General features: G+C 43.0%; 4 long non-coding RNA genes across 5 annotated transcripts; 1 reads left to right on the forward strand and 3 right to left on the reverse strand.

Annotated features, from left to right (window-relative positions):
* Positions 1–200: 200 nt before the first annotated feature.
* Positions 201–21149, forward strand: LOC130518893 (uncharacterized). 2 transcript variants are annotated; one of them, XR_008948159.1, is made up of 6 exons: positions 201–344; positions 1882–2882; positions 6338–6394; positions 10163–12910; positions 19526–19657; positions 20867–21149. It is a non-coding gene; the product is annotated as an uncharacterized LOC130518893 (long non-coding RNA). The 2 variants fall into 2 exon arrangements; XR_008948158.1 differs by having other exon boundaries at positions 19526–21149.
* LOC130518895 (uncharacterized) lies at positions 1108–2621 on the reverse strand. The gene is made up of 2 exons (XR_008948161.1): positions 2488–2621; positions 1108–1939 (listed from the first exon to the last, which is right to left on the reverse strand). It is a non-coding gene; the product is annotated as an uncharacterized LOC130518895 (long non-coding RNA).
* LOC130518897 (uncharacterized) lies at positions 9186–16325 on the reverse strand. Its single transcript, XR_008948164.1, has 3 exons — positions 16190–16325; positions 10202–10325; positions 9186–9464 (listed from the first exon to the last, which is right to left on the reverse strand). It is a non-coding gene; the product is annotated as an uncharacterized LOC130518897 (long non-coding RNA).
* Positions 16719–18041, reverse strand: LOC130518898 (uncharacterized). Its single transcript, XR_008948165.1, has 2 exons — positions 17500–18041; positions 16719–17428 (listed from the first exon to the last, which is right to left on the reverse strand). It is a non-coding gene; the product is annotated as an uncharacterized LOC130518898 (long non-coding RNA).
* Positions 21150–23734: the final 2585 nt, after the last annotated feature.

Below are 23734 nucleotides of genomic sequence, written 5' to 3' on the forward strand. Positions count from 1 at the left end.
CTGAAAAATGACGAAAGTCAAATAAGGTCAATTATTCCGATTCTGCTGCTAAAGTCGGGGCGTGGTGCCGCACTGCAGCACGTTGCTGGGAACAAACCAGGCCGTCATCCGAGGGGAGGAAAGAGCAGCACTCAGGGGGTAGGTAGAGAGGGCAACAGGGAAGGACAACAGTTTGGCCCACCATAAAGCCTCCTCCCACTCCTCCCTGCCCTCGCAGCACAGGGCGCTCCAAGCAGAAAGGTCCGTGTGTGAGAGCGGCGGGCTGAAATGAAACCAAAACGGGCCTCGAAGCGACGAGAATGCTAGCTTTGTCTCGGCTGCCATCGACACTGACTTGAGACGGGGTAGGAGAGAGCTCAGAGTGTCTGATTGCAAAGTACCAGCGCCAGATGGATCCTCTGTGATCCAACCCTCCCCTCTCCTTGTCAGAGATTTTACATATCAATACCGCAGCTTCAAGTTGTGGATTTCAATTGATGGTGGTATTGATACGTTTTACTTAAGTCACGTGTGTGCAGAAGTATCATAAAATTAAAAATTAATGAATATTGAGTCTTAGAGTCCATTTAGGTGTAAGGTTTTGGATGCAACATGCTTAATTCGATTTCAAAAGTACTTTGTCCCCCAGCAAACCTATCATCTGTTAATGCCAGAAGATCCTTCTTCATTTTATTGTTTTCATTTAAAATAAAGAACGTTTTTATATCAAGGCGGAAGGTTTGTGTTTGAAGAAAATATTATTTCATGCAAGAACTAAAGAAAGGATATGCTGCCGAATTATTGTTTTCCTGAGGGGTCGGCTTCTAAAATTTGTAATAATGGGAAAAGCTATAAAAACATTGGCAGATGAAACTAAATACTTGAAATACAAGAGTACAAGTGAATTTAATGTAGCTATTAACTACTAAAAAACAGCTTGAACAAAAGATATACACAAATGAGTAAAATGTTCCTCCATAATGTGTAATTACAGCAATATTTTGGTCCAGAACTTACATTTTGCATGGAAGTGTGAAACAGCTCTATAAAAAATAAGGTGTGACGAGCCATTATAACTTGTGTAGTTATAAAAACCAAGAATGTTTTAAATAACTTAATTAACAACAATTTAGGATTCAAAACATGTATTTTGTTCATATAAAATGAGTTTCTCAACTTTGTCTCCCTCTCTCACAATCAACACACACACACACACACACCATGTAAAACAGTTCTTTAATGAAGCAGAAATATCGTCTAAATGTAAGAATAAAAACACATCCTCTTAAAAAGTAAATAAAAATCTACCACAGGTGATTTAAATAAGTTGAAAAAAAGACTGAACATTCAACTTTGATTTATAATATCAGGTATTATTAGGTAGGAGTGCTGTGTCCTATTTAAAAAAAAGGGAAATAATTATATTAATGTTGATAGTCCGTTTTATTCCTACCCTTTAAAAGTTAAATCTTTAAAAAAAAATCACTTGAATAAATGTACATTACGTTTTAACTGTACTTAAAAAAGGATCTTCCCTCAGTCAGACAACAATAGTGTCCTCTGTGATTTAACGTTTACTTTAAAAGATCGGTGTGTTTAGAAAATAGATGTTTAGATAATTCACATATTATATAATATGTTTTCTCTCCTGTTGCACACACACACACAAATATAAATTTAAGTGCTTTATTAAGTGTTAATATTAATAGAATTTTCCAGGTCTTCGAAATAACTCAGACTTTGCTCAACTACGCACTTTTATGTTTTTTCTCTCTATATTTTGATCTTTTAGCAGCTCTCAGCTCACCTCCGTGAAAATGGCTGTGACGCACTTTGGGAACGAGTCCGAGCTTGTCTTTGTGTCACCTGTGCTGCATAAATTACACTTTAATTAACTTACAGGGGGACGAGGAGAGGAAAGGAGCTCGTTAGCGGAGGAAAACAGGCGCGAAAGGTGCTGCTTTAATCACATTTAGGTGTATTTTATAGGTTAATATACAACTGAAATAATTAGCTGATGAGCTAAATCCGTTTAGCTTCATAAAGGTGTTTACATCTGATCAAATATGCTTTAGTGTCGTCTGTTAGAACTAACGCTTTACCCTTACTTTAATCTGTTAATAATTATTTTAATAGCACTGCTGTTTACTTTAAAATAGACATTTTAACAAGATTATGTCATCAACTTAGGGGCTAGCTTGTTTAACTTTGAAATTAGGCCACAAGCGACCTATTAGCTACACAGGCGAGTCTTTCGCTCCTTTTTTGTTCTTTAAAAAAATTAATACTGTAATACAGCCTTTTATATTTCCCAGGGATTTAGTTTTTGTAGTCATTAAGTTAATTATTATTTTCCAGGAAGCCAACATCAGGGTATTCAGGTAAATAGAGGCAGGGAGGGGGTGTAGAGAGGCAGCCCTTCATCAACAAGCGCTCTTTTTTTGCCGTTATTTCACCGAGCTGCGCCTTTTCCGAGTTCTTCTTTCTTTCTCTCTATTTCGAGGACACCGAATAAGACGTGCGTCGCCGCTCCGCAGCCCTGGCTCGTTGTATAACAGCGGCTTCACCTCGGCTGAACCCGACGCATCTGGTTCAGGACGGCGCAGCCAGCCTGTCCCCGCTGAACCCAGCTGGAGAGCCGCGGAGAGTGACGCAGGAGACCGCGGGGGGAAGCACAGCTCTCTCCCTGCCCTGGAATCGCTCGGGGAGACCGTCCACCGCCGTTTCTATGCGCGACTTTTTGTTTGTTTTTTTTTTTTTTCTTGTTTGGGAAGTTGTCTGGATATTTTTTTGTTCCAGGGACACAGCGGACGAGACCGAAGCGACGACAAAACCCCGCGGAGTTTGAAGTCAGACAGTCCGAAGGAGGAAGAGACCATCCGGCTTGAACTTGAAGCCCGACGGTGGGTAGTTTCCCGGTGTCTATTTTTGCCTACGACGTTTTGGCTGTTAATATTTGCGGAAAATGCGTGCAAAACACAACGCAGCCGCCGCAGCTGTCGCTCTGAGCGTCTGTATTAAAGCACGCAGCGGCATTATTTCCCAGACGTGGGTCTGGTGATATTGCTCCTGTTATGACTGAATGGAGCCACATCGAGGAGGAGGAGGGGGTGGGTTTCCACAATTAACAGCTCCGCAGCCTCGTCTGATCATCCCCAAATTTGATTACAATTTTCCAAACGGCTTCCGTGAGGTCGGAGCGGTCGGCGGGCTGCGAATTCTCCCTCGCAGCGGAGGAAAAGAGGTCGCCTTTCCGTGCCCTAGTTTCTGTGCGCAGACATGGCATAATCTTCCCTTTTGTTGTCTCCGATGCAGACAAAGATCGGGAGGTGGGCCCGATCGCCGCAGCCTGCCAAATGAGCAATTTTGAGGGATTCCGGTAAAATAAGCGTGCGCGTAATTACGGTATTTGCATCTTCCGCGTTGGGCTAATCGGTGGATGTAAGCCCATATATTGATTCGCCACATGTGACAGAGATGCAGGTTCCCTCCCCCTCCGTGTGCCACCCCGGGTTCCTCTCAGACATCTTTTTATTTTAAATTTAATACATTATTCGGCAGCCTGAGCAGAGCTGACTGCGACTTGCTAAAAGCCTGTGGAGGTGTCGTCCGAGGTAAAGCATCCCAAAGTGTTTTTCTTTTGTCTTCACATGATAGTCTTGACTGGAAAGCTGAGTAAAATAAAATTGAGCTACACGAATTAAAGTAAACAAGGTTTTCTCGCACACTATATCTGCACGATTTAAAACAAACAAAAAAAGTTAGGTTACTCTCTTTGCATGCGTTTCTATGATCTTTCTAAGACCTAGTTATGGTTTTCAGATAGCTTTACTCTGCATGCGTTACATCACACCATACACGCGACATGTTATCGGTTTATGTTTAGGGGTTTGCTTGTTTTCCTGATCTTATCTGTTGTGTCACACACACCTGTCTGCAGATATTGTCAAAGCCATTGCGCGGCCTGCTGACCAAACAGCCGGATCAGCTCCTGCTCGTGGGCTGGCCGGTATAAAAAACAAAAAAATTCAGTGTTAGCAGCACTCCCCCAAGAACAGGTCTGTGTTGGCTGACAGAAACATGGCGTTGTGTTCTTTCCCCCCTCCATTTCAGTTTTCTTTCTCCTCGGGAAGAGGAACAGAGCTGTCAGAGGTTGCAGTGTGAGGATAGTAATGACCTCAGCGCTAGTCTTTTTTTATGAGCCACATTAACAGCAAGATGTTGCGTGTTTATAAAGCGTAGCTGGCGATGTGAACAGGAAAATGCCACTGGCTACTGACGGGACGGCACAGAAACACAGGTGCCCCTCACACAATGCACTGGAGCCCATTACTCCACTCTGAGTCAGTGGGACAGGAGCAAGCATGCGCCCTCAGAGCCAAAATTGGCGTGATTACATCTGATTTAGCCTGCCACCCTGCAGTTCAGAGCGCTGTTGTTGGTCATTCCGACAGCGGCCAATATGGAGAGGAAGCACGGATTCACCCAAATTTCTCTCATTTGTTTTCAGAACAGGCTAGCCCTCCCCTCCCGCTCCCCCACCCGTCCGCCCCCTCGTATCTCACGCAATTGATTGAAACTCTAAACGTTGAGATCAAGTCGTGCACAATCCACCCTTTCTATGAATAGTTGATTGGACGTGTTGGTGATTGTTGTTTCTTTAAAGCCATTTAAGGTCAGAGCGTTAGGGACGGTGCGCGTGGGGAATGCCTGCATGCACTACTCATTTTGTGCTCTCATCCCCATTTCATGTTTATCGTTTATTTCATTACGTGTGCCCTCCCCCACCCCCATGTCATCTGCCCAGATGGACGGTGCGTTGGCAGCATGAGCTCTCAGCGTCCCTCACTCATTCAGGGTGCAGCAAGAGGAGCAGATGATCTTCCTGCTTAGGTCCTTCACCAAGCATGACATGTAAATCTCTGCTCATCTCCGTGCAGGGCATTGAAGTGCTTGACCTAATTTTTTTAGCAGCAAAAAAAAAAACAAACCAAAAAACCCACTAGTCAAGAACTTCCTCTGTGTGTGTGCATGTGTGCGTGCGTGAGTGCTGCTCAGTGTTTCCTTCTTGCCTTTCTAACAGGAAGCTGATGTTGGGTTCAACTGAGGACAGGGAAGAGGCCTTTTCTTTCCTCTGTGAATCATTTGAGACAGAGAGAAAAAAAATAGAAGCGCGAGAGGAGAAAGGAGAGGGGAGGGGCGAAGAGCCCAGGCTGCTGCATTGATTCAGCCCTCTGCAATCTTTCCTTCCTCTCCCTGTCTTCACTTTCTGCGCCGATTGACTATTCCAGCTTTATTTTCTCACTCTTTGTGCAATTTTCACCCCAGCTACACACCCGTGCTGAGGGGCTCTGCGGGTTTACGGGGAGTTCATGAGCTGTGTGAGAGGACCAGGGAGGCACAGAAAGTAAATGAAGCAGGACGTTGTGGGGAGCAAAGCTGCCGGTGCTTCTGGTTCACTATGAGGCTGTGTATTTTTGCACTTAAATGGCGGAGAAAACCATAAAACTCTGCAAGTTGTAGCTTTCTTTAAAAGGAGGAGGTTACCTTAAAACAACGCCTCGAATATTAAGTGAACTTAACTGAATGGTGATATTTTCAGTCGTGGCGTGGTGCTGACTAGTTTTATCAAGTGTTGCTCTCATGCATGTTTCATGTCAAAAAACAGGTACAGATCATGTCAATAATCTCTAAACAGTGTGAGCTAAAGCTTAGATTCTCATGATCTCATTTTCTTGTTCCAACAAAGGGATTTTTTTATTATTATTATTAAATTGGACTTGATATTGAAGTCAAACCACCTACTCTGCATCTTTCCTGTGTTTTCAGAATACTTTACAGTTGGAGCTGTCTGCGATATACTGCCAAGGCAACATTTGACAAAATAAAATAAAGATGTGCTCTGACATTTAGTTAACTATTTTCGGAATAAATCTGTCAGCGTTTTGAAGGCCTTTCTCTCTACTCGTAAGCACTTCGCACCGACTGCAAAGGTTCCTCTTTGTTGGGCAGTTATGAATGTTAAAGGCCTGCAAATGACTAATACGCAGGATTGTTCAGTCACGTTTTGTCGACTTTACTTAAAAGTAAAGCTTTAACTTGGATTTAGCACTTTGCTCTCGTGAACGAAGCCGTGCAGCATATGAAAACGGGCCAAAGCCTTAAGAAAACATTTAATCACACGAATTATGATTATTAGACGTTCAAACAACAGCTGCAATGTGTCTGAATATACAGTATGCAAATGTTTCAGTATCAGTAAGAAAATGACCGATATTCTTAACAAACAAATTGATTTTCACAGCTGGATGAAACATCCGTTTTTATTTGTGGATTTGCTCTTTTTGTGTGTGTTCAGGACAAGTGAGGACAGGAGAGACGCTGGATCCACGGGACCTCGGGCGCTGCAGTGCTGGTGGGTACACACACATTACGTTGGGCTCAAGGAGAAATTTAATACTACTGTCTCACCTTTTCGGTTAAAGTCCATATTAATATTGATCGCATGGGCTGTAGCTTTCAATTTAGGCTAATTCGGACAGTATGTTGCAGAGTGTTTCAACATGAATTTTCGACATCCAACAACACACACAGTCTGAGCGTATGGTGTCGTGCATCGTTTTGTTTTCGTGGATGATAATAAGCAGAAATATATGTGAGCAGGAGGCTGTAGCTTTTCCAGCAGCACTCTGATTTTCCCAGCTACGGAGACAGATTCTTGATTTCACAAGTTCAGAGCTGGGGAATGTGACTAGCAGTTTATATTGTTTGATAATTTATTATATGTGGTCGAGGCACATTGAGCTGTTTCTTGTAAATCAGAACCTAATGAGAAATTTTTTTTTCTCGCGTGAGCAGCAACTTTTTACTCGGTCGACAGAAGCTTGTTCCTGCAGATTTTTAATGCGTGTTGCAATACTGGCTGGAAACAACAGCGTTGAAGCCACGGAGGTGATACGACAGGTCTGATAGGCAGCTGGAGCCTTCGCACTGGTATTGATGAAATTGTTGATGATAGAAAGTGATATAAATGCTCCACAGCAAGAAATATGACAGCAGCCAGTCGGTCTGCAGCCTCCGTCCACTCATTTCCTACTGCGGAGCCATATCGGAGCTGACTGGGAAGAAAGTGATTGTAAAAGTTGACTTTTTTCCAGACTGGGAAAAAAAATGTAATTGCAAGGCACGAAACTTTTGTGTGCCTGGCCTCCATCACACAGCAGGGTAACATGAGAGCAGAGAATGACATCAATAAACAATAAAATATATTTCACCTAAAGATGACGAGGCGCCATTTTTAGTAGGCGCTAAAATTGCTTACTATCCTTATTGCAATGGGTCATTCGAGGCGGCCATATGAAGCTGGTTATGCTGCAGGATGATCTAATAAAGACGTTGATCAAAAGGTTGTGTGATGTCAGCTCTGAAGCGGTCGGAGGTTTCAAAATCGTGAAGACAGTCTGTAAATTATTCCAACGTTCTGAGCCTGTCGAGATGAAACATTCACACTCAGCCACCAAACCATCATCGAATCTTGGCTTTCTTCAAAAATTTTCAGCATCAATTTTATCAATATTGACATTAAGTATAGGAAAATAGTAAAATTGATATGTTATTTTTGCCATATGAGCAATAAACAGAATTGTTTGTTCATAAAAAGTTGAGTAACACCTGAATGATGAGCTTTATAACATTAACCATATCATATTGACACATTAAGGGGAAATACAGCATGAATTTACTCCAACATTAACCACCAACACATATTAGGATATCATGCACGCAAGGTAGTGCACGCAAAGCTTTCCAAATACTGAATATTAAATCCATTTTTTCCGAATGCGTTGTGGCACACTCGCTATATTTGGAAACATTAGAATCTTCGGTGGAATATTAAATCAAGATATGCTTGAAAGATGCCTGCTGGTAGGATGTGGCTGCCACAGATGTGGTTGTGAAACTTTCTGAATTTTTCATTTTACTGTAGTTCAGCTGGCCTCCAAATGTGACGTTTCCCTCTCGGGTGAGAGAGAGCTTGTTATATTCATATCCTGACCAGTCCAATCACGCTGATAAACGTCTTTTATTCTTTGAAAAGTGCTCTATAAGATGGCCTATGCCTAGAGTGTATTATTATAACACATAATCAACGGGCAAACATTACAGAAGAGTATTTTATTGTCCACTAATGCAGACAAAACCTATATTTTTTGTTTGTCTTATAATCATTAAGACATGGGTTTTGAACATGCTGTAGCTTTAAGGGAAAATGGCACTTTTTTTGTCCAAATGATCTGTTTTTCTTTTTATTGTCTTTGCCTTAACATATTTTCCTCAAGCTGTCAGGTCCAATAAAGAATGAGCTTAACTTTTCTTAATATTTGCAGAAATAACAGTTTTTATGTTACTGCTGGGGGAAAGCTTTCAGGTTTCGAAGTTGCGCTGTTATTTTAGGAAAGTTGTGACCTTGAATGAACATTTAAGGTGAGAGGAAAGTCATTTGGGAGGCAGTCGCACTAATGCATCAGGCAGGATCGTGATCAGGGCACACTCGCCTTGACTGACTGATTTAAAAAAGTCTGTAAGGAATTTCTAATGGACACTTTTGAGCTCATGTCATTGCAGTTCGGAAAAAAAAAATCCAACATTAACTCAGTCTAATTCAGATTGGATCAAATTAAAATCGAATGTGTTTAACTCGACGTCTGAAGGCTCTTCATTACCATCTCTATTGTACAAAGTACATGATGGGGTTCATGGCTGAATGGAGTCATTGTTGCAGCAGGTTCAGTGTTTTCAAAGCTGCCTCATTGATTTGATATCTAAAGAAACAACATCTCCATCACAGTTGTCATAAGAGGCTGTAGAGGGGGGAAATCCGCTTACCACCTCGTGGAAACATTTGGGAGTTCTGATCTAATCTATGGTTCTTTTTAAGACCACTGCTGGGGTGGGGATGGGGGGGGACTCCGGGTCCAGCCGGCAGGTCAGCGCTGATGCCCAGTTTAATACGCCGCTATCACAACATGCAGTCGCTGTCAAACCATAGAAAATAAAAATACTTGGAACATGGGGCAAACCCACCGTGGGCAGCAATGCAGGAGACAAGGTTGGCCGATGTGCGGCTGTGTTGAAGGGGAAGTGGGAACAGGTGTGGAGGGGGGTGGAGACCATCGGGTGGACAGGTTATTATGGGAGTGGTTAGATGTGAAGGATCGCCAAAGGAAAGAGTTAACTGTAAAATACAGGAATTCCTCTGGAAGGCTTTATTTGTCTTTCATATCTAACGCGACGTATTTCTTCACGTTACTTCTTTGACAGTAGTCTTTGAGCATTTGCAGGACGTTGCTCATTAACGGCAATTTTCAGTTTGTTGATAAAACCTTTGAATTGATGAAACAGAGTAGCGGAGGGCAGCTTGGCTCCGGCAGGTGTTCCCCAGATGTGCTCGTCCAAGTCACCCTCACGCTCCGTCTAATCAACAACTTGCAGAGAACATGCAAAAAAAAGGTTTGTTTTTTTTAATGATTAACTCGTGGTAGAAATGTGTTCCTAGAGAAAAACACCAATGCGTCACCTCAAAGGGCATTCTAGGCAAAAGTCAAAAGTGGATGAATCAGTCTGATTAATGAAGCATGACTCTGCCACAATGGGGTAAAGTTCACGTCAGCGTAGCTGCGTTGGTAATTTGGGGAGATTTACAATGAGGCGTGAGGCTTCTATATCTTGTGTGTGTTCATCAAGAAGAAATAATGAGAGTAGATGGTTGCTGTCTACCAGACAACCACAATAAACTGTGCAATGGCTAAAAGAATCTGTGTCTCGCTCTCTCAGACTGGGGGGCTGTCCCGCTCCACATAGCGCACGGCCACTGCTGCATTGTGGTCCGGGGCCTCGTATGAATGGGCCTTTAGTATTTTGTGTGAACAAGTCAGCGCCATTTGCATTTGTTCCAGTCACAAAGGTTTAACAGGTCAATAGGGACTCCCTGGCAGAAAACTAACACTAGGGGAAGCTTTTTTGCCCTCCCTAATGTCTGCTCTTGTGGTTGTCCATTATAGATCGGTAGTATGTAACTGCTTTATGTAGCTTGTAGACACATAAGTTCGTACACGGTCTTTTATTTCACACCTGGTGACAGGACGGGCTGAACCTTACTGACACTGATTTGCTTATAACACAGGGCAGCTTGTTGGACTGATGGAGGGATTTGGATACTTACGAGTCTTTACGACACAAGAATGTTACCTCGTGGAGCAGCTAATCTGAACCTGCAGTTTGACACATCGTCGCCCAAACGAACCCTCGGCGTCTTTCAACGGTGTTCATCTGTTTTGATTTTTAACCTGCAAAATGGATAAAATACCCGAGTGGATTATCCTCTATCCTTGTCTATCTGAAAGGTGGACTCGAGCTTATATTTGCATTTACAGCACCTTAAGATTGGGGATATTTTAGCGTGGATGATGAGTCATTTAGAAACAAAAATTACATAAATGATTCATGCCTACTAAGTGGAACATGACACAGTGCAACATATCTTGTTCTAATAGAATATACTGCTAAAGACAGTGGTGCAGACTTGATGGACAGCTGGAAGCACAGTTAAGATGTCCCTCCACAATGTTAACATCAGTGCATGACAAGTAGTTTTCTTGTGTTTGTTTTGTCAGTGTTTGACAGAGAGCAGGGAAGGGTGTGAAAAAAATATTTTTGTGGCTGACGCATTCTTACAGTCCCTTTTGCCACGCCGATCCCAGCCTGGTTACGGCTCCGTGTTTTTGGCATGACTGCTGGAGCCGCGCAGCCTGGACTGTTTGGACTTCTGTCCTGTTATTGTTCTGAAATATTCCTGCTCTTTTGTTTTAAGGAAAGAGAGGCGACACGAAAACCCAGCGTTAGGTGTCGCAGGCTAGGCTAGCACAGCCAGGCCTGCAGCCAGGCCCAGAGAGCCAGACCTGGCAGCTCAGAGGCTGCGACGTGTGAAACACTGCACACAAAGGAACTCGCTCCATCTGTATGCACCCTACATAGGCAGGCTTTTGTTGCAGCCGACAGGCACATGACTGCTAGCATCTTAACCCCTGAGAGCCAGAGTCTCTTTTCCCCAGACGCTAGACTGCAGTAGAGACCGGAGCAAGTTAATACCAACTGAACAGGAAAGCTGCTTTAATGCTAGAGCAGGGTATATACTCAGGATTTACTTGTTTGTTTGTTCTGTAGCCTCTTCTGAGGCGAAGAAAACGTAAATCTAGATGTAACTGTAACTATAACTGTACTTCAATTACATCTTGTTTATTTAAAATTAATGATTCAATGAACTGATCAGGCAATTGTTTTATTGAATTGAAGACGTCGGTCAAGTCTTCACATCAACCATGAGAACTTACAGATTATTTTTAAAAATGCTGTGCCGGTCCTGTGTGTCAGGTCCAATGTTGCTTATTTAAGATTTAATTTCTGTTCATTTGGCATAAAGTTTGAGGAGAGGAGACGAAGGAAATCAGATTCCTTCTCTGCCAGATTTATAAAAAGGACCAGTGAATCAGTAGCTTCAACACTGAACAGTTTTTAAAGTTCTGCAATGCTTCGGTCCGTAGCAGCTTTTAATTTAGGACACGCTACAGGCACATCCCTGATCAGCTCACACCCACCATCCATCACGTTTTCTCATCAGCCATAAACTAGCACTAAGAAATGACTAAGAAAAATATCGTTTGAATTAAGAATCCTTTTCAGTCTACATGAAATTAATTGCTTTCGTGTAGGAATGCTCGTGCACATGCTGTCCCCTGTGTTCCCCAGAAAACCCCCGACATTTGTGTACATGTGTGTGTGTGTGAGAGAGAGAGGGGGGGAGGGAGAAGGCCGAATAAAATGTGTGTACAGAGAGTGTATGCTCGATTTAAAATCCGACAAACACTCTCTGGAGAGTTCGTGAAGCCTTGCTCAGCTCAAATGAATACGAGTGAGTGAAACATGCTGCCACGCAGACAAAAAGCAGATTTTTAAAAAGACAAAGAGGCTACACCTAAATCAGCCATGTTTTAACATCACTGCTCATCTTCCAGCACCACCTTTCTGGTATGACATCTTGGCCTATGGTTCCAAGGGGGGGTGTCAGCGGGGCGCGTAGGACTCGTATCTGGGCCGAGCTAGGTCACGCAGGCCCGTGGAGGCTGTGACGTGGCATTAAACTTGAACCGACAGCAGGTCCAGACCCTTTAAGAGGTGGCATCGCTGCGTGAATTTGAAGACCTGCGTGATGCTGCGAGCTGGTGATCGATAAGAGCTACGCAAAGAATTAGTCACGATAAATTAGGATAGAACTCCGACGCGTGACCTGCAAATACCTGGTGATCAGTGTGTGTGTGTGTGGTAAGTTTAAGATATGAAAATCATCAGACATTATTTGCGCCAATGAAAATGCATTTAATTCAACATTAACAAGAAAGGTCCGCCGTATTATTGTTGTTTTAGCTTTAACACGCGCCACGCTGTCAATATTTTTGTTAAAGGCCTTTTTGCAGATGAGGGGGTGTTTATGTGTCCCTGGAGTTATATTTTTCAGTAATGGCATTTTTAATGTCCTCACGGTGGACACTGTGTTCTAAATTAGAAACCAAACTTTTCTAATAAACCTGTAATTGAAAAAATGACCTAGAGAGGGAAGTCTCATGGTTAACTGAAAGTAGGACGTTGATTCTCCCACAGCGCTGCTCAACTTTAATGAGAGAGGAGCTGCAAAAAAGGGATGAGCTGCAAAGCTGTCAAAGTGCCGGCTTTTGGGTATTTATCCTTTTGGGTTGTTTTAAAAGCTGTAGAGGACACTCGACTGTTGTGAGCGCAGGTCCGTCTTGTCTCCCCTGGTTTCCAACATTTGCTCTGCTGCAGAATGAGTTCCTTTGTAAGAGAAGCTGTGTTTTCAGAGGTGAGTGGCTTCATGATTATCACAGAAATACCCGAGATTTAAAGTGATCCAAACTCTTCAGAACACACTTGAATCTCCTTTCTTTAACCTGACAGTTACACTTATCCGTTAGCTGCTTCAGAATATTTTACTGTTGGAAAATGAAAGCTTGTTTTTTTTTTTTAGATGTGTGTAAAATGCTCCTTGTTCTGAAGTGTTGTTTGTGTGATTCTAATCTCTTTCAAAGTTTAATATGCTGAAACAAGTTTGAGTGAATTTGTAGAAATGTGTTCATTTTAAAAGTGGTTTTATGTATTCCTCTAAAAAAAATACATGTGAAAGATCTTTAAATCAGAATGTTTATACCTGCATACTGGTGGTTATTTGTTAAATATTGATATTATACTTTGTATATGTCCTCTCTAAAGTTCTTTAAAATTACCTTTAAAAGTCTGGATATTCACTTATATGGTGATGAAGCAATGTACTCTTTGAAAATTAATGGTTTTTTAATTTATTTAAAAAATACTCGAAGAGTTGATAAAATTGCTACATAATTCGTATGCAATATTTTTTCTACAACTGAATTTATTTCTGGTAAAATCTTCATTTCTTTTTTTAAAAAATCCCTGTTTGGGTGTCAGCATATTACTTAAGTTACAGTCACAAAGACATTTTGAAGTTTGTTTTTTATCCATTTTCTGTTAGATAAACAACACGGGAAAACTGTTTTTTTTTTTTATCCTCTGTCAATTAATTTGTTCATTTTTGAATTTAATTATTGTTTAAAAATTTCACAGGATAGGAAATATCATTTTGACCAATGGTAAGATTTTTTTTTGGCACAGAATAAAAGTGCAAACTCCAAGGTTAATAATACACTTTTGATTTTACTTTACTCATTATTCAGTCATAGACATCCAAATTTCTTTTTATATAAATGAAATCTGTATTTATTCAATTACTATAAGCTATATAAGTGCTTTTGGGTGTAGCTCTTTATTAATATCAGCACAGAAAGAACACTTGAATACATTGAAACATTTCTTAAAATAACAGTTTGTGTTTTGTTAAATTTAAACACTGAAATAAGTGAAACCTCTTCTTCCTCCCTAACTTTTAACGCAACAGTTGAAATCAATATTATACAACTGAACGAAGGAAAAAAAGAATCATTCCAAGCCCAGAGTATGAGGGGGTTAACCTCTGTTAGACAACGCATTGTTTCTGCTTTGGCAACTTTTCTAAAATAACTTTGTAGTGTAGCAGCTTGCGTCAGGTAAAACGCTAAAATGACGCTGTCGCGGAATAGCATTTTCCGAAGTCGACTATGTGCAGAACTGCATCACACATGCCGCCATGTTGTCTCCTCCTGTCCTCCATTTTGTGTTTCTGTCCCTCTCTGCTCCTGCTTAGCCGCCCTGCTCGGTCCAAGTTTGATCCGACTCCTCACAAAAGTAAAAAATACTGAATTGTTTTTCTCTGTTTTTAAACTATTAAGGGGAATTTGATTTATACGCTACATTGGAAAGCGCATGACATGAAAAAAATGTACCTTAGTTAATAACAAATACAAAACTCAACAAAAGACAAGGTAATCACATACAGGCAAATTAATAAATAGGTTTTCATGCGATTAAAACCTTTTTTCCCTATCGAAAACTATCCCATCTGACCTGAAATCTCACTGAAATCTCGACTTCCTCAGCAGCACGGTGCCCGGAGAGCCGTAACTCATCTATACGATCTGTTTTACATTTAACAATGTTTTACCTGTTGGCAGAATGTATGCCTGTCATCGGCGCTGCTCGAGTTAGAGGGAGGTTTCACGCTACATTACGTTTAACAGCCCTTCTGTATAAGCGACTGTGACCTGTAGCCTCATAATGGCCGGCGGGGGTCAAGTAGGTTAATAGAGACTGATGTATGAGGCCCCTAAGTGACATCCCAAAGGGGATGGCCCCTTAATCCTTATTAGGCCTCTGTGTTAGTGATCCTTACCTTTCAAAGCAAACAGCACGCTCCCTTTGCTGAGGGGCCCCGGCCTGCCCCTGGCGTTACACTTTTGACCTCAGGGTTATGGCATTTGTTCAGAACCCTTCAAAGATTGACCTTAGGGGTCACGGCTGTAATAGAGAAGTTGTCGAGGCACGTGCTGCTGAGGGGCCCCTCTCTAGACCACCTTGTAGAGCCCGCGCTGGTCACCGAAGCGGGTTCGCATGATGGTACGCTGTCATGCGCCGGCGTGATTATGTATAAGGCTGTAAATTATTGCGTAGCAACACAACAGGCTGTTATATTTTTGAGTTGACGCCATTCACAAACAGCCCCAACCTTGTAAAAGTGACGCAAACGTCAGGAATGTGCCAACAGTATGTTTGTTATCCATCCCAACAGGTAGCTACGACGGCTCTGAAATTTCCAGGACTTGTTTAACCAACTTTAATTGGGTGTCAAAGCTATAGCGCAATATAAAGTGTTTTATATTTAAAGTGAATTCATTTATAAATTCATTAAGCTATAGGAAAGAAAAATGTGACCATTTCCTCCTTGAAGTCTTTTTTTATATTATTCCGGATTTATATATTTGTTTGGACGTCACTAATTTCTACAGTCTGCACTTGCACCATTGATGCTTTATTTAAATTGTGAACAGTGACTGCTTGTGGCGCTGCTGATGTATGTAAATGTGCCGGTCCAGCAGGACCACCCAGCAGCCCAGTTGTTTGAGTGAACAATACCTCGTGTTGACTGTGAGTGGTTCTCTTCCATGTTGCCACTGTGCAACATTGCGGTCGCATCATTAACACTCTCATCTTGGTTTGTTTGTTGGAAAGCGTTTGGTAATTAACTCCCCTGTTTGAATTAGGGTTTTTTTTGTTTTTGAAGCGAAAGAGACCATTTCTGATAACACCGGCGTTTGAACACACCGTCAGAAAATTTGGCCGTAACTCCACCCGAGGGGGCGAAGGCGCGTCGTTAAAAAGCTCTGCCCCCCTGAGTTGTCTTAAATGAGGTTGTTAATATTGGCTTTTCATCAATGGCAGTATTACACATATTACTCCTGCAGGGGCGAGGCTGCAGAGGGCTACAGTGTCAGAAGTTGGCAGCAGAGCCAAAACCAGAGTCGTATCCTCAGATGAACTCTCGACGACGTACGGTGCAGCAGGCACTGCCAAGTTTTTTGAATTCTTGCCACATGTTAGATGGTAAACAACTTACTAGCAGAAACAGCGTCTTAAATAGCTGAAAAGAATGAAGAGATTCTTCAAATAACTATCGTATCATGCGCTTGTTTACCGTATTGTTTGATTCATAATCAGCATGCAGTTGCAGTGGCGTTTTTATCTCCGCAGAAACGCAATTGGCTCAAAAATGTGGCGAGATGTGACGTCACAAGATTCGACCTGGCGACTGTTAAGCGCTCGATCCGTTTCTCTCCCATCCAAGGACACGAAGGTTTATCTCGATTTAAAAAAACGAAACAAAAAAAACCACCCAACCGTTTGACTCGCGTTCGCCAGTTTTGTTAAACTCGTGCTTTGTGCGTTTTTTTCAGTCAGCACGCGGAGCAGCAGAAGACGGGGAATCAGAGCTGTATTTGAGGCTGAGGAGAGTTGGGCAAGACAAGTGCACTCTCTCTGTCGCTGCCTTTTTCTCTCTGAGTCTGTCCTCCGAGGTAGAAACACACACAGCATAATGCCTTTTTTTCGGTCTCCGGGACTGAGCGTCGGGAAGTAGGAGAGGCTGCGACTAACTAAGCGGCCATATTAGTTGTTCTGTTGCTTCTTGCTCGTCTGATCGTCTTTAAAACAGTCAGAAACACACGTGGGACATCGGTGCATTTATTTAGGTTTCACACTCACCGAGACATTAAAATTAAGATCAGATGGATATGGTGTTCTTTTGGACACTTTATCCTTTTTCCTCTCCCCTTTGTGAGGCAGCTACCTTGGGGAGAGCGAAGGGGAAAAAATTGCCTGCGTTGAGTTCTGGGTTTCTTTAGGGGAAGGAGAAGATTGGAGGGGAGGAGAATGGCGTCAACAAGAGAGGAAGTAGTTCTTGTGCCGTGGCCGAATCTGTTGCCGACAGCTAAGGGGCATTCCACCAAATTGGGTGGGAAAGGGATGAAGTGTGAATAACCTTTAGCAGGCAGATGTAGAGCTCTGTATGCTCACATGAGTGCAGAGACACAGAATACGTGAATAAGCTCACCTAGCCTAGCAACTCGGAGCTGTTTATTACTGGAGGTTATAACCGCGCTACTGCAAGGACAAGAAAGGGTGGGAGACAGAATAGGCTGGACATTGAAGGGGAGGCGGCGAGGTAGGAGAGTGCAGAGTCATCAGCAGAGCCCATTTTAGAGTTCGGGTATTGCCCAACATTTCTCCTTTCTTTTTCGCTAGCACGATCGCGGCTGTTGTAGGTCGCAGTAGAGCGGCCTGGACGCTGCACGTGGCGTGCGCAATGCGGTAAATGTTGCAGGATTTTACAGCACAGTTGGTGGTTCCAATCGAGGCAGGGCAGTCACACCCTGGCCTTGAGGACATGTCAAATAAAAAAAAAAATGTTTTCTTAGTTATGATATCGTCAAAAGAATGAAAGCTCACCTATTATCAGCTAAACCAGGTTTTATGTTTTGGTCTGCGGAGGAGTTTTAGAGTCATTCCCCTCAGGATGACACAGGTTAAGAAAAGAGTTGCAACAGCGGCTATTTTGTTACTCTTCACCATTAATCTGAAAAGTTAGATGTTGCACGTTGTCCCAGAGTCCTTTATCATTTGTGAGTGTTTGCAGTGACTCCCCTCCTCAGGGGAAGTGGACCGCCTTCCCCCCCTCCAACTCCCTCCCAATCCCATCTTGTGTATGGGCACGTCACATCGATGGTGAAAACGTGCGTTGCACACGCACTCCTGCACGTCCCTGTTTCATCATCAACTGAGCCATTTTTCCTCCACTCACAGTTCACCTCTCTCTCTCTCTCTCTCTCTCTCTCACTAATCCCCCTCCCCTCCCAGCTCTTGCTTCTCGTTCTATCCATCGCTCTCCTCCTTCTCTCTCCTCTCTCCCTGGGTCCCGGCCACATGCAAGAGGGCAGACTAGGACGCTGCAGCTCTGGAAAAAAAGAGAGAGGAAAATGCTCTGCTGCTATTTCTACAGGCAGTCCCTCCCCTTTAGCGGGTCTGTGCCAAAAGAGGGAGGGATTTTTACTACTCCCAGGATTTTTAACCCTCTGCCTCCTCTAGCTTTTCTCTGCAGGAGCTGCTCCTCAATATCATGCAACAAGTGGCTTTGCTTTACTCCTACTTCGACCTTGCTGCGCCATTTTCAGGAACCTGTTTTTTTTTTTTTGGTTTTTTGTGGGTCACATGTATTTGGTTTGGCTTTTGTTGCGTTTGGGTTTTTCGTGTGTAGAGTTAACTTAGACGGGACACAATCTGGGTATTCGATTCGTGCCTCACCGAGATCTGAAGGCTTATGGAGCACGCAGCGCTCGATTGATCGCCATGCTTCCTTTTCACGCGAGTCCTCCTGAAGCCAAGAACGAAGACCCCGGTTTATTTTTCTATCTTCTAAATGATTTAACGTTGCCTAGGCGTAGCTGCTGATTTCAGCTGCCTATTTGGTGGTTTTCCCGTGCACTTATCTTCCTTCACCTTCGTTCTTCATCACCCTTTCCATCTTTAAACCTCTCCCTCATTTTGGGTTTTGTGCCCCACCCTCTCTCCTTCACCCCCTACTCTCTTCTTTCTCTTTCTCTCTCTCTCTCTGCTCTGAAAGGGGAGCGGGAGGGTGGAGCAGCAACTGGGCTTTTTCTGGGACAGGTGCCAATTCTGAACAAAAGACCCAAAAAGCCAAAAAAAAAGAAGTGAGATATAGTTCCCATTGACATGGACACTACGGTATGTTGTGAGAGCTGTTTTCCAAGGATGTCTTGGGTGCACCAGATGTAACTGTTCACCTCTTAGGGGACTGTTTTTTCACTCTGCGAGAGTAAGTTGCAGCTCTAATCTTAATTCTTTGCTCCGCTGCTCCCGTGAAGGCATTTGAGTTTCAAGCGGCGAAAAAAGAAGGAGGGGTGGGTGGAGTTGGAAATAAGCAATGGGAGGTGGAGCCTCTCCTCCTTGCGAGTGTTCTGCATTATTCATATGCCCGGGCCAGTGCTGCAATCTGACTGGCTGCTCGGCTTAGCAGTCAGCCGACATTCAGCGACTCTGTTTGCTAACATTCCTCATTCAAAGCCTTGTTAACTGCCAGACGGGAGGAACACGCAACTCCATGGGAAACCCACATGGCCTCCTTATTGTGGCGGGGCCCTGACAGTCTCAGACTAGGGGGTGGCAGACAGAGGAGAGCGAGCGGATTCTCTCTGCAAATATTACACAGGAAGTTAGCAGATAAGAGGCAGGTCGCTTCAGCCTCAGAAACGCGGGTTGGGGTAAAGTGGCCAGACTGCTGGGGTAAAGCCCAGACAGATGGGTAGACAGACATATAGCGAAGGCAATGAGGCAGACAGGGAGGCTGGCACTTTACGGGACTCTGAATGGGTCTCTCGTCGGCGTGCCCGCCTACTCCTTGCAGAGAGTGCAGAGCTGTGTGACTGAATCCAAGCTCCTTCTCTGCCTTTCTCTACAGAGAGGATATGTGGACATACTGCCCAGAGCCACGAAGGGAATCCAGCACAATGAGCGTTGGAGATTTCGGCGCTTTAGCCCAGACCGCTGACTGACTGCAGTGCGTGTGCCAGTGGCCTCGAAGTCTCAGTGGGTAAGTCTGGGAGTGTGTGTGGGTGTGGAGGTAATTCTGTGTGTAGAGATTTTTCTTTTGACCAAATCTGTGAGACACAAAGATGGAAATTGCACCACGACGTAGTTCCCGTCTTTGCGTGTTTTAAGTCCGGGCGTTTTTCTTAAGGGCGCCACGACTGTCTAAAACGACGAGGCTTTAAGGGACACCGCGAAAACCAGTCGGGAAAAGGTAACACAAACTCAAAAAATGTAGACAAAACCAAAATAGTGTGCTCTCCTGTGTTCCTGCCCGCGGTTTTGTGGTTCTGGGTTACCTTTTCTGTATCTAAAGAGCAGTTTTAGAGGGAGCAGAGAACACTGGAGCTGTACTGTTGGGCTGAGGGCCAGACGAGGCCTGCTTGCACAAGGCCAGGCCCCACCACAAAGCTCGCTCTCTCTCTCTCTCTCTCCCTCTCTCTCCCTCTCTCTCCCCAGTGTCTGTCTATGTCTCTCACCCTTTATTCGACAAGCGAAAAGAACTATAAATCGCGATTCTCCTAAAGTCTTTTCACATCGAGTCCTAATTTTTGGCAACTACGGGCATTATTGTTCTTTCGTAAGAAAAGGTTAAACATTTGAAAACGGCTCATTGCTGACACGTGGCCATGTGTAGCATGGACATAGCGTCATACAGGGCTTTTGCACATTCTTAACGAACCGCCGCATGAACATATATGTATATAAATGTATATATATGTGTCTGTTACATTTTTACATATCAAATCTGGTATTCGGCATGCAACTGCAGACTCCACTTGCATTACTGCTAAAACATGCAAAATTGACTTCGAAACACTCCAAAAATGTGCAAAAATGACTTAGACATTATTCATAAAAGCTGTGTTGACATTAATTTTACATTCATTATTAAATCAGAGGAACAAGTTGTGACTGCGTACATGTGGTGTCACAATATTATGTGAATATAATGTCCAGTATGTTTTTTAACGGTCTTTTTAAAGCAGCGACTTATTCGAAGAAATATATATTTTTTTTTAGAATTATCTCATGTTGCTTGTTAATTTGGATATCCTGCTGAAAACCTGAGCACATCAGAGTTTACATGACCAGTAGGTAGGAGTGGAGGCAGTGTGAGTCACACCAGAACATCTCCAGTCTTCCCACATACATCCCACATTAGTGACTCCAGGCTTGAGCACAGAACCTCTAACATGATTTCCTGCTTTAGGTGTTCCTGACCCGTCCTGTGAGACCCCAACTGAGCAGTTTAAGAGAAAAAAGAGAGAAAAGGTCAGTGTTTGGAGAAGGCGCACGTCACGGCAAACACCAATCGGCTCACAGGAGTCGTCTTCGTATTTTATCCAGAAAAAAAAAAGAACTTAATTTTTTTTAAAGAATTCACAATGATTTGAGATTGCTTCAAATATGCTGTTTTGGGACGTTAGAACAGAGTCCTGCCTATTTTAAAATAACATCGATCACACGGAATCGGCAAAACTTATATATGTATATATATATATGTGTGTGTGTGTATTTTAAAATAAGACTGCGGAAAATGAATATAAAGATGCAAGCGTGCACACACACACTGCTCACTCACACACACACGCGCGCATGCAAACGGCCAGACATGGGCGATGCAGTGTACCCCACCATTAACCCAGGCTCCCAAGATGAATGGGGTTCCCACGCTTCTCCTGAGGAGGACAGGGCACAGCCTCCTCCTCTGAGCACACACTCACACACACTCCAGCCACCTCATATACATAAAGACACTCTCACACACACACACACACACTCAGAGACTGATATACGTATAAACAATCACACACACACACACACACATATAATGAATATGAGCATGTGAGTCTATATATATATATATATATATAGACTCACATGCTCATATTCACGTAGACACACACACACAAGTGCATGTCTGTATTATCAAGATTCACCCTGTAAAAAAGTAAAGATCCTACAGTTTACAGGCCAAATTGATGGAACTATTTTTTGAAGTTAGCAGTTTAGTATTTTGTCTAAAAAATGACTTTTAATTTGTAAAGAAACAAACAGGAAGCCTAATTGAAAAGAGCAAATAATAATAACACACAGACGGTGTGTGTGGGTGTGAGACTTGGTCAAGTTTACTTTTATTACTTTTTTTCCGAAATGTTGCAGAAAGCGAAGCTTGTATCAATAAAAAATAAAATAAAAATAATTAGCCTATTTGATAAAACAATTAAAATTAATTCATGTATGCTAAAATAAAATAAATAAAATATTACATTTGATAGTAGAAGAGTGTAAATTTTATAAAATAATTTCCTGTGAAGTTAGTGTGAGCAAAAAAATTAAATCAAATTCTAATTAATGTGCATTTGTATCGGTTATTTTTAACACAAAAAAATGTATATTTCCGACATTTTTAAAATATACAAATCAGATTTGAACTTTGATTTCATCCGAAGGAAATTTATCGAGGATATATTTAAATGTTAAACACGATGCCAAACTGAATATAATTGATAACGCGTTCCAACGGGCGGTTTTCTGGTGTGAAAACATCTCTGACAGATGAATGTTCGGTTACTCGGTGTGGATCCAGCTGCAGGGTTCTGATCACATGTCACATCAGCATTAAGGACACACTTGACAGGGTTATGACCTCGGGGCTATGTGCACACCTCAGTGCTCGTGTGTCTTTTCTATCAGTATAATTGCAGGGTTTTGGGGTTTTTTACTGTTAATGTCTATTATTTGTATTTAGTTTTATTTCCTCTTGCAGGATCATTTTGATCAACCCATGTCATGAAAATTAGCATCAATGTGCGTTGCTTGATTTTAATCATTTTCTGTCACGTCAGCCCTGATATTAGGCAGATATTAGGCTCCCTGTGTATTCAGATCCAGTCCTCAGAAAAGCTACAATTATTTCTCTAAAGTTAATAGGTAAAAACACGCACCTGCTGGTTTTCTCTTCCATGTCAGCAGGTACAGGACAGCGTTAGCACAGGTGCCTGTTAGTTTGTCACACGCACCAGAGCTCATATTGTCCCCCACAACTTCCCACCCTTCCTCAGTGGGACCGCCGTGTCTCTGCTGCTGCTGTCCAATAATAATGTCTTCAAAGGAAACTGGAAGACTGGAAATAATGGTCCACAAAAGTCGCCATCATAAAGGTTAAAGGAAGATTAGAGGAGAGAGTACACCCGGGCACACCGGCTGGCACCCGGAACTGCACAAAGGCTCCATTGTCACGAAAACTTCGCTCCTGCAAGTCTTTCCCTGCAAAGCTGGGCCGAGAGGACACCTGTTGGTGGCTGTGGCCAACTGCAGGCCTGGGACCGGACACGTGGAACAACTGCTTGACCCTTTTCACCACACATCCCAGTAAATGTAGAGCACGACATACAGGTTTTTACCAAAGAATCCCCCCCACTCCGCCTTTATTACTCTTCCCAGAGAGTGGAGTTATCACTCCTGAAACATTGATCTATTTTCAGACTGGCAAATATCTGGGGAGTGCATAGAATTGCACAACATGGTGTTAATTTACCTCCTACTGAACGTAATTTCCTTGGAAGCAGCAGCAGCAGCAGGTCTTGACCTGTCTGAAGCCGACACCTTGCAGACACATTAAAGAGCGCTTCTTCTTCGGCACCTCCCAGACTTGAACTTGGAGTAACTCTTATCTGGCGTCCCACAGTGGGGGGTCCTGCCTGGGACCACTCGGTGAACACCAGCTCCTCGGTCACAGGCAGATATATCTGTGCACGGTTTATGCCCGTGGTTAAAGAGTTGCCGTTCCAGAGCGGCTCGCTTTCCCTCCTCGGTTTTGTCATCAGGATGAGGAAACGTGAGAGGACGCCGGCTGTAGAGCAGAGGTGACCTTTGCACAATAAATAGCCTCCAGGAAGCAGATTTGACAGATTTATTTAACTTGAAACAATAAAAATACGTGGAAAAGATCTTTATCGCTCTGTCTAGTCCACTCTTAACTCCGGATTAATGAGTTTAGACAGACGACAATGAAAGCCTTTTTGTAATGGTTTCTTAAACCCCCCCCCCCTTCCCTCTCCCTGCAGGTCACCAT

Source organism: Takifugu flavidus, chromosome 22, assembly GCF_003711565.1.
Source record: "Takifugu flavidus isolate HTHZ2018 chromosome 22, ASM371156v2, whole genome shotgun sequence".
Classification (NCBI taxonomy): domain Eukaryota; kingdom Metazoa; phylum Chordata; class Actinopteri; order Tetraodontiformes; family Tetraodontidae; genus Takifugu; species Takifugu flavidus.